Here is a 10,812-nt window from a genome sequence, read left to right as displayed (position 1 = left end):
ATTAGGGGTACATCTCTTTTGGTAAATCATGTTTAAAGACAAGTGGAATTTTTCTGACCGTTCAATAAATTTGGTAAAACGTTACAATTTACTGATTAGTGTTAGACAGTTAGGTCAGCGTCTATTTTTCCCTTAAATCCGTGTTTCACAGGAGAGGCAGCCAAGTCACGTGCCGATATCCAGGGTGTAACCCGGTTTTCACCTAGGTTGGGTTGATAACGGTAATTTAATTTTATTCACCTAAAATGTACACTTGATAAAGGATTTAGACTTGACTCTTCAAGCGGTCAGAAGACGACACGACTTTCCTACTCTTGTATTGTTGCGCGTTTAGGCTTCTCAGTTGCCTTGAAAAAAAACACTCGTTACTTCGTGCAGGCCTCGTCTGTAGTTGTTGTTGTCAAGGTTTTAATTGAAAATGGCCCAAGAACTCCACATTTGGACGGTGGATGCCGAATTCATCCTCATATACAAAAAAAAAAAAAAACAGTGACGGTACTCGTCGATGAAACCGATGCACCGCGTGCATGAACCGGACTGTCAATCGTAACCGTAATTGGATAGAGTGCTCCATCCACCGTTCGCTAGTGGTAGCGTCCGTCTTTAGTAATACGATACTTTACTCGGCAGTCCGTAGAGTGGTTCCACTATTTACTGATAATATACATAGGAAAATGGAATTAGACGTTTAAGTGCCCCATCAATCGTTCGCCAGTGGTAGTGTTCGGCTTTAGTAAGACGGTACATTACACGGCGTTCCGTAGAGTGGTTTTACTATTTACTGATAATTTACATAGGAAAATGGAATTAGACGTTTAAGTGCCCCATCAACCGTTCGCCAGTGGTAGCGTTCGGCTTTAGTAAGAAGGTACATTACGCGGCGTTCCGTAGAGGGGTTCCACTATTTACTGATAATATACATTGTTTGGATGGTTGGTTGTAATTGAGTGGGGGGTGAAAGCACCCCCCTGGCGCTCAAGCTATAGAGCAGTACTTCGAATCCGGCCATCTTCGTCGAATGTTTTTGGATCTCCGCGGCTTTTCGTTGTTACCTACACATCGCACAGCAAGGGACGTCCTTCCTTGTCATCAGTAAACAAAGTGATCCTCGCCAGCTATGCAATCCGCAAGCCTCCCTAGAAGGCTAGGGTGGGGGGGGGGGCGATCCCTCTGAGGTCATCAGTTAGACGCACAGATTCGAAGCACTCTCCTGGTGTGTTATGTAAGTGTATGTGTGCGTAAGTTCATTACTCGAAAGCGTCCAGCGATCATCCCGCGTGTTTTCCCCCCGTATGGAGCCTCCAAGTGCAAGGAGAACGCTGACTCATTTTGGAGTCTTCTCATAATCAGCTTCGACCCCGAGGTTGGTCCCTCGTACGAAGCCCGTTTATCCTTCGTAAGGCATCATCTTTTTCTGAGGGGACCTACAGTTTTAGGTGGGTGCCGAACCACCGAAGCTCCGGTAAAAGTACATAGAAAAATTTCCATTGGTACCGGCACAGGGATCGAACCCCAGTCCTCCTGCTTGGAATCCTGGCGCGCTATCGTTTTAGCCACCGTGACTCTGATAATATACATAGGCAAATGCAATTAAGCACCATTCAGACGAGTGATTTCCGGTTCCGATTACGATGACAATTGCAAACGTCGACCAATCAGCGTGGATCGTGCTGCGCATTAATTGATTGACGACTCCAATCGTAACCTTAATCGAACCGGGAACTGCTCCTCTGAATACGCCTTTAAAGGCAATTCAGACTAGCCGTTCTCGGTTGCGGTTCGCCGGTTCGGTTCAGTTCTAGGTTGATCGGTGCAGCTCGCACTGCACCGATTCAGCTTACACGATTGTCATTCTCACGCATGCGCGTATAATAGACTAAAGTGACGCAAGTGACGTGCAGCAAGTTCGAGAAACAGCTGAGAGGCCTCGTGGCTTAAGTAAGCGCTCTCATTGGCTACGGTTGCGAACGGCACGGTTGAAATTAGAATCGAAACTCAATGCTTGAACCGGAACCGAGACCGAGTATGCGCTGATTGGCCGAGAGTTTAACCGGACCGGCGAACCGCAACCGAGAACGGCTAGTCTGAATTGGCCTTTAGACGGACGAGTGCTTCATCCACGGCTTGGCAGTGGTAGCGTCTAGCTTTAGTAAGGCGGCACTTTACTCGACGGTAAGTGAATAGTTTAAAATGAACCGGTGAAGTGACCTGGAAAAAAGGTAGGTTAGCTAAAATGTATTTTGAAAAAAATTAAACATCTTCGTGTAGTATTTTTGAAAACTGGATGAAAAGTTTAGTGGATGGCCATGTCGCTAGCAAGTTTGAGCGCGCCTAGTGCGCGCGACCGTTGGTTCTCGCGCTTCGCGTTCGATAATGTATTTACCTAGCGCTCCGCGGTCGATCTTTTTATATTCCCCACATTTGTGCACACATTTTTCAAAAAAAAAAGGTCAAAGCATCGACAACAGTAATTTGGTGGTAGTGAATTCTCTTTTGTTAAAGGTCCTTCAGCTTTAACTCTTATATTCTCATCACATATCTCGTGCTTCGCACTCGAATTTGTCCCATAAATAGTATCTCTTTTCCATAAATGTATATTATTACCATTCATCACATGCATTGATATCAAAACAGACGTAGTTTCATTGTCTCGTTTGAAAAATGCGCATTCTTTAAAAAGTATGTTGTTATTAAACATTTTATTGCAATTTCATGCCGGTTTTTAACTTCTAAATTATATCCCTAACGTCAGTGACTCACGAAACTTCGATTAATGAGGAGTTATCGTGCTAACAAACTAAAAATCTACAGACACACAGACAGACACATTCGTAAAAACCTGTCTTTCGGATTCAGGGAGTCTCAAAACGTCGACATTTGAAAAAAAACTGAGGGGGGGGGGGGATTTACACAAATCTAGTACCTTCTCCGATGAGAATGTGAAAATATAGAAACAAACTTTCTTACAATAATCTGGAATGATTGCATCTGCACTTATAGAACAGAAATAATTCTATTAATATCTAACTTAATCACAAAATCTTACTAGAAAATCTTACTAACCATGATTTATAACGAAAAATTAACATAATTTAACATTGACTGTTTATATAAACATTTTGGTTAACAAATGTTCAATAAAGGAGTTTTTCTTATAACTAAATTAATTTTACGGACCAAAAGTGATTCACAATTTTCTTCAAATGCATTTGTATGCAATGAGTTTTATTAAACAAAAGTTTAGATTGTTAATAAAGATTTATTTAAACAAATGTCTGAAATGTTCATTTCCTTGTAGAAAAAACTATCTCTTGCATGAACTAACCAACGACATAGTTTAGAAAATAATTTATGTGATTGTTGTTAATATTTTTTTAAAGCAAAAACTAAGATTTGTCATTTTTTCATTCAAAAGAGCTCCTTTGCACTGAAATTATCTGACAATAAGCTAACACTGATCCAAAATTAGATATGAGACACAGTGTAACAATTTACGTAATTGTGGATAACAATTTCTATTTAAAAATGTCAAAATATTCTGTTTGATCGCATAAAACAAGGGCATTTTTTGTAGGAGACTAGCCTTAAGTGAAACTTCTTTATAAGCTTTATGGGATAAGCTCTTGTCGAGAATATTTTTTTTTATAAAATTGTAGGAGAATCACATAGTAAATGTTCATTTACACTGACAGCCCGTGACGCTTGGATAATCCCGTTGCTTCTCCTTATAAGCCCTAGACTGTACCCCACAGCCCTCCCCATAGGGAGAAGACCGCAGCTACATTGTTAGATGATATTTCAGACTCATTGATTTGGCCTTTGAGCCCAATCTTATATCTGTAATATCGGACGTTTCCGTTTCCTATAAAAATTTCTGTTAGGACTTTAATTTCGGTCCTCCCGAGCTTGAGTAATTCCTTCGCTCGGTGAGAGTTTAGCTTTGAGCCCAAGAGTGGAAATGCCTACGACTGGCTCAGGTCGAGTAAAATTCTCTTTTGCTGCTAGCTTTGCTAGCCTATCTGATATTTCATTGCCTTTGATTCCGCTGTATCCAGGGATACGCAGTGGAGCATGACCATCATCTCATATTCCAGAACTGTGGCGTAGGACCCCATCACAATTGTGAAGCCCATTTCATTCCATCTATGATATACCCTGGCACCTGCATTCTCCTTGTTCCTGGAGCCATCTGTAAAACAGTTGTCTCCATTACTGGGCAGGTGTGCCTCACCGTTAAGCCATTCCTCTTTCGTGGATAGGCTGACTCGGCACTCCTTGTCGAAGAGGTAGCAACTGTAGGACATTTTGTCCCTGAGCATGCTCAGTGTCGGCCCTCTCGCAATGTCGATTGATATCCGTAATACTGTCAAGATACTTCCGCCAGACCGCCTTAGCAGCCACGGCCTTTAAATTAAGATGGAGGGGCTCCAAACCTATTAGTGTTCCCAGAGTCATCGTGGGTCTCGACTTCGAGGCACCAGTGATTCCTCTCAGAATCAGTACCCTGATCCTTTCCAGTCGAGACTTCACTGTAGGCAGTTCTACCTTGCTCCAATAGACCACCGCCGCGCTGCGTAGGTTAGTCTGGATCGCAGGATCGCTATGTAGATCCACATAAGTGTCTCCTATTTCAAGCCCCAGCTTTTCCCTATGGCTCTCCTACAGACCCAGAGAGTCGCTACTAACTTCTTGCAGTTGTTTTCCATGTGCTCGTTTAATGACAGCTTCTTATGCAAAATGACTCCCAGATATTTGGCTCGTACTTTGATTTCCAGTTGTTGTCCAGCCAGTTTCAAAGTACGCTTGGTTCCCCACTTATACCTTCTGGTGAATATAACTGCATCCGTCTTACTCGGATTGATTGATAGTCTAGTCCTCTTGCACCATGAATCTACTATTCTTAGTGCTTGCTGTATTACCCCTCTCCTGCAGAAGCAGGTCCTGAATCTTGGCAATTGGTCTGGAGACACTTTTTCGAGCGCCCTCCAGATAGCCTTCCTAAAAAGCTCAAATTGTTCTATGGTGAGCATCGAGTCTGGGTTGCCCTCTGAGCGGCTGTCAACTCAGTCCCCGACGACTCCCTGGTCGTCGGCTGCTGGGCTGCCTTGTGCCTCTTCACAGGCTCAGCTCCCCTCCCGGTGGGGTACCCTCTGAGCCCCTTGCTCGCTTTTGAGCCTCGGTGCTAGTTATCGGCGTTGTGGTCACCGATTTACTAAGTCTCCCAGCTGCTCTACTAGCCAGCTGCGCTTGCCTCTTAAGTCTCCTTTTCAGGGAACCGTTGATGCGTTTCTTCTTATTAGAGGACTGATTAGCTGCTCCAATCAGTTGATCCCTTAGCTCCTGGAAGAGCTGGAGATACAGCCGCCTGAGTTTGGCCTGCCGGAGAGACATATTGAGAGGAAAGGGTTATGTTAGACCCGTTAGGACCTAACCCCTTTCCCCCCTCCGACACCTCCCTTTCTGCTTCTTCTCTAGAGATTAAATTTCCTTGATCTATTTGGGTTCCCAAGAGTAGCTAGGGAAATAAAAGGTCTGCCCCTGCAAAGCCCTGCATGCCGGGGTAAGGCTAATTACTCGGGGAGGTCGTCCGGTGTCCCCGAGAGTCTGTTAGGGCACCTTCGTAACCCGCAGGTGCCAGAGTGCCACGGGTATGATCACTCTACACTCAAGGCTTAGGGAGGGGGGGAGGGGTCGCATTGAGCGAGACACTCCAATAAATACCTGTTCGCAGGCCACAATGTTAACGGAGGGCTGTTTCTTGGTCGCTATGCAGGCCGCAGGTCATTCCTATGCCAATTTCAAAAACTGGAGGTGGTTCGATCCTTTCCATATTAGTGAGGAGAGCTCGTTTATAGGAGCCCTTTCAACCATATCGATACGCATGCAGGCCGAGGTCCGTTTGATCCCTAAGGATTAAGTTAAATATCATTAGAATTATTTATGTTCTTTAAGTGCAGATGCAATAATTCCAGTTGATTGTGAGTTTCTTTCTAAATTTTTTCTTAAAATAAAAATTGAAAAAGCTACATTGGCTAATTTGGTGACTTTATTTGTTTATACATATATTGTTTCTCTGTGACAAAAATTAAAAAATCTGGAACGATTGAGAAATACGAACAGTAGACACTTATGAACAGTAAATCCCTATTTCAGACTACAGTAGAGCGGTTACCGCCACACGCGGTACTAAACAATATTATTTATCAATAACTTAAGGACATGCGATCTTCTTTGTGTGGTCAATCGAGTACAGTTCCCCTGGCTTTTTCTCCACAAAAATAAAAAAATTTTAAACAGAATTCAGAGATACTATAGAATATCGTAACATACGTCCCCGGACGTAATAGGTCTTAAAATTGTTGCTGTTTGTTTCTGATTCATAGGAAGCACAACTATCAGTATAGTGGCGCCACAGCCGCCCATTTCGGTCAGTAATTTCCATATGGAAACACCTCACGTATATCCATACTTACGCACAACCGACGCATAGAGGCACAACTCGTTGAGTGACATGTTGATTATCGAGAGGGAACAGTCCGAACTCGGTCCTCGGTTCGTCAATTTAAGAAAAGCGAAAGATTTATGGAAGTGTTGAGTCTCAGAACGGAAAAAATGAGGTAAGGTAATGTTACGGCTTACGCAAAAGTTGCTATCATTTAGAACTGATACTCCAACAGAACTCTTTTTTAGGGTTCCTCTTTAGTTCGTTAATATCCCATAGATGGCACTTCACATTTGCAACCGCACCTGTGCCGAACGACGCGATACTATTTTAAATCAATAAATACTTTGAACGATTATACAGGAAAATATTAACAAATCTTTTATATTCTGTTTAAAACAAAATTAAATTGTACTGCGCATTTTTGGTACATGTGCAGTTCAAAACGTCGGATTTTCAACATAACCTCAAAAACTGTCATTTCATATGCCCTACCTTCTTTTCAAGAATGGCTAATTCCTATAATTTTGGTTTTTTCATTAAAATGTTTCCAGTGCAATATAATTGATTACGAATTCCAAAATTGCAATATTGATTACGAATTGCAAAATGAAATATGCATAATTAACTTGTAAAATGTTCGAAGTGATTCAAGGTAGAAGTGACAAAAAGGCTCTATTTGCAACCGTTGTAATCCATAATTTGGGTTTATTCAGAAACCATTTACCATTTGGGGGTCCTTTACAGCAAGAGAGGTTCCCTTTTGTTGTAGCTCCTTTGGAACCAAAAATCGGTTTAATAGAAACCCAATTTTTTTTGGTGAGTATCTTTCTAGTATAACAACTATTTTTTAATATTATTCGAATGAGAAGATTGTATACTTTTATGAAAATCCAATCAGGGAAATACTAATATATGCATATGGCTATGCTTCCAGGCACACTAACCTCCGAGCGATTCCCTTTCGTACAACTCAACAACACACTTTTCAAAGTTTTTCGCAAAAAAAATCACCTTTAAAATTTCAGACAAGTTGAAAAAAAAGATTAAAGTTAACGGCAATAACGTTTTTTTTTCACTCCAAACACGCCTGATTCTCCATGAAATACATTTCCCTTGATCCTGTCACTACTCTGTTCCTTTAGGAATTTTCGGATTGGTTAATATAATTGCTCATAGAGAACCATTATAAAAACTTTAGCCCCCCAGGCACCTTCTTACAAAAAAATTTGCTTACTTAAATTGTACATCTTTTCTGTATGATATTTGTTTAAGGAAAAAAATGAAAATGCAACCGACTCACTGGCGCTTGTTGAACGCTTTCCCTACACGGAGAAAAATAGATAGTTAAACGTTGAGTGTCAAAATCTAAATGGTCAGTTTGACTTTCCAGAAAGTATTATGTATAATCCATAATTTTTTCTGCAAAGCCAAAGAGATTCTCATTTTATCCTCAACTTAACAATCTGCAGAGAAAATCTGTCCCAGTGTTCCAAACTTATGACCAAAGATTATCGATTCGAAACTCAAGGATGATTCAGTTAAATATTTTGTTTGTAGTCACTTGTATCATTTCCGTTCGGCCAAATTTACTGTAAAAAATAAGCAATTTGATACTGTCAGGGTCAAATAATGCGTAAACTTCATAACGGAGTAACTGGCGCGACCAAAGTGGTTATTTCGTTTATTCCTACCGCCCTACTGTAAATTTGCATTTTGCGGAGCGAGTGAGATTCTCGAAATTATATCTAATATTTTCTGTGATTTCCCGTGATTTTCTGTGATTGGGAATGTCAAGTATCTATTTTACGTAATGTAGAAGTCTCGAGATCTCTCGAGACTAAAAGTTTTGAGATTATGGTTAGAATAATACACTTTTTTAAGTTGTATTACTGTGATTATTTTACTAATAGTTTAGAATTAGTTAAAAAATAAATTGATCTATAATATGATTCACTGTCCTTCAATGTTCCTTTGCTGTTTTGTTAAAAATTATTTTTTGTATGTTTGTTAATTTTTTTTTACTGAAAATTTAGCTTTAAAATTTTTAATTATCCTTTAAGTTATAAAATCAACTAACATTTAAAAAAGGCAAAAATTGAGTTATTTAAATTGATTAGTTATTTAATTACTTTCTTCAAAATATGAAGAGAGAAACACAGAAGATCGCAAAACTCATTGTTGTTAGATGTCTAATTCGTTCTTTACCGGTTTTCCAGCAATCAGCCTTATTTCCTGACGTAAGTCAAATGTATCATTTTCAATGATATAGCCGTAACAGAAAATGTGGCCTGGCGGTACTTTCTATAAACTACGTCACCAGTATGGGGGAGGGGGGATATGTAAAAGGATACAACTAATTTATTCAAAATTTATTTTTTTACTCAAAAGTTTATCTCTTTGGTTTCAGATAAATTTTTTTAACTTTCCATTAAACTATTCTATTTTTGGTTGAAAATTTATCTTTTTTACTTAAAAATTTAACTATTTGGTCAAAAATTTATCTTTTCAAGTTGAAAGTTCAAGTTTTTGGTTAGATATTCACGCATTTTGTTAAAGAATCATGTATTTTTAAATGAAATTTATCTTTCTTGCAGAAACTTAATCTTCTTAGTTAAAAATTTATCGTTCTTTATTAAAAATGCAATTATTTGATTTTAAATTTAATTTAATAGTACAAATTCTACTGTTACGTAGAACATTCATCTGTTTGGCTTAAATAATCATCAATTTTGTAGAAAATTAAACTTTATAAAAAAAATCATATTTTTGGGTTAGAAATTCAACTTTCTTGTAGATAATTCGTCTTTTTGGCTTTAAATTGAAATAAATTTTTTGACAATTCATGTACTTTGTTCAAAATAGGTCTTTTTTAGGAGAACAATCATCCTCTTCTTTAAAATTCATTTTTTTAAATTTATTAACTTTGTGGCAAATAAATTTATTTATAGTTAAAAATGATTTTTTCATTTCAAAAATTTATCCGGAACTTTATACAAATTTTATCCTGCTTATTATAAAAATTTCAAATTTCTCTTTTTTGATAGAAAATTAATTTTTTTTAATATAAAATTTTTTTAAAAATTGGTTTCTTTTAAAATTTTCTTTATCAGAGTTTTTATCTGAAAATTTAATTATTCCATTTTTTGTTAAAACTTCATCCTATACATTTTATAAGTTAAATAATTAAATGTGAAAGGTACTTAAGAACTCTACAATTATTTTAAGTATGCGAGTCTACTCGAGAGAAAAAATAAAGACACGGTATATTAGAAAAATTATACCAGAGTTAAGTAACTAATCATTTTTTTCAAATTGGAAATTATAAGTAATGCAACAACGTATCCTGATTAATTTGGTTGATTACAACAAATATATCGTAGCAAAAGATTGATGAATAAATTTTGCCTAAACAGATTTTTATAAATTCATTACAAATTTGTCTAACTTATCATCAGGCCAGCCATATGCTCAAATTCATACATAATTTTTCAACCTATAATATTAATTTTAATTATTTTTAGATTTTCAGATTACTTTCGAGTGATTGAAACATTTCCCTTATTTCGATCTCCATATTTTACAATATTATGATAATAAAAACTAAATAATGAATAAACGCTATTTCCTAATGTTTTAAAAACATTGAAAGTTTTTCAAAAATTTGTAAAAAGACAATGAATTAATTGAGTAATATTTAAGATATTCTCGATCCATCCTCTTACCACTTACGTAACTTTTGAATAACTGATAAAAATAAGTCATTCAAGTCCTAACAATTTGAGTGTTTAATATTGATGCGAAATAGTATATTAGAGTTTTGATTTTAAATTATTAGCAATGTAATTTAATATCTTATACCTATTTCTATTTAAATTGCTGATTCCTTATTATACAGGAAAAATATTATCAATTCTTTAATTTAAAATTAAGCTAGAAGGAAGTCTTTTCATTTGATGTTTGAAATTTTTGCGCGATGTTCACGTATTTCAAGAATTTATATGCATCATTGTTTTCATTTTCATAATCGCTCTTGTTTCTTTTTTTTCTTTTTCTTTTTTTTTTTTTGCTCATCGCATTCTTTTTTCACAACCAGAGGTTGGGGGGGGGGGGGGTGCCTGCCTGGAGTAGATCCGCCCGACCTGTTTCAAATAGGATTGGCGCCACTGGGCTCAGCATCCCCCTTTTAAAGGAGATTTTTCCCCGGAGCACCCCCGCGACCCCTTTAAAATGAGGGTGGCTCTCTCGCAACTGCGCTTTTCCTAGGCGCGGCGCACAGTGGGGTGAAATCGGAAAACGAGGTTCAAAATCACATTTAGAACGCAATTATGCACCGATTTTAGAATTTTTTTTTTGAAAAATTCAGAACT

The sequence above is a fragment of the Belonocnema kinseyi genome, chromosome 6 (assembly GCF_010883055.1).
Source record: "Belonocnema kinseyi isolate 2016_QV_RU_SX_M_011 chromosome 6, B_treatae_v1, whole genome shotgun sequence".
NCBI classification, from domain to species: Eukaryota; Metazoa; Arthropoda; class Insecta; order Hymenoptera; family Cynipidae; genus Belonocnema; species Belonocnema kinseyi.
The sequence above is the reverse complement of the archived record's forward strand: the minus strand, read 5'-3'. Positions refer to the sequence as shown.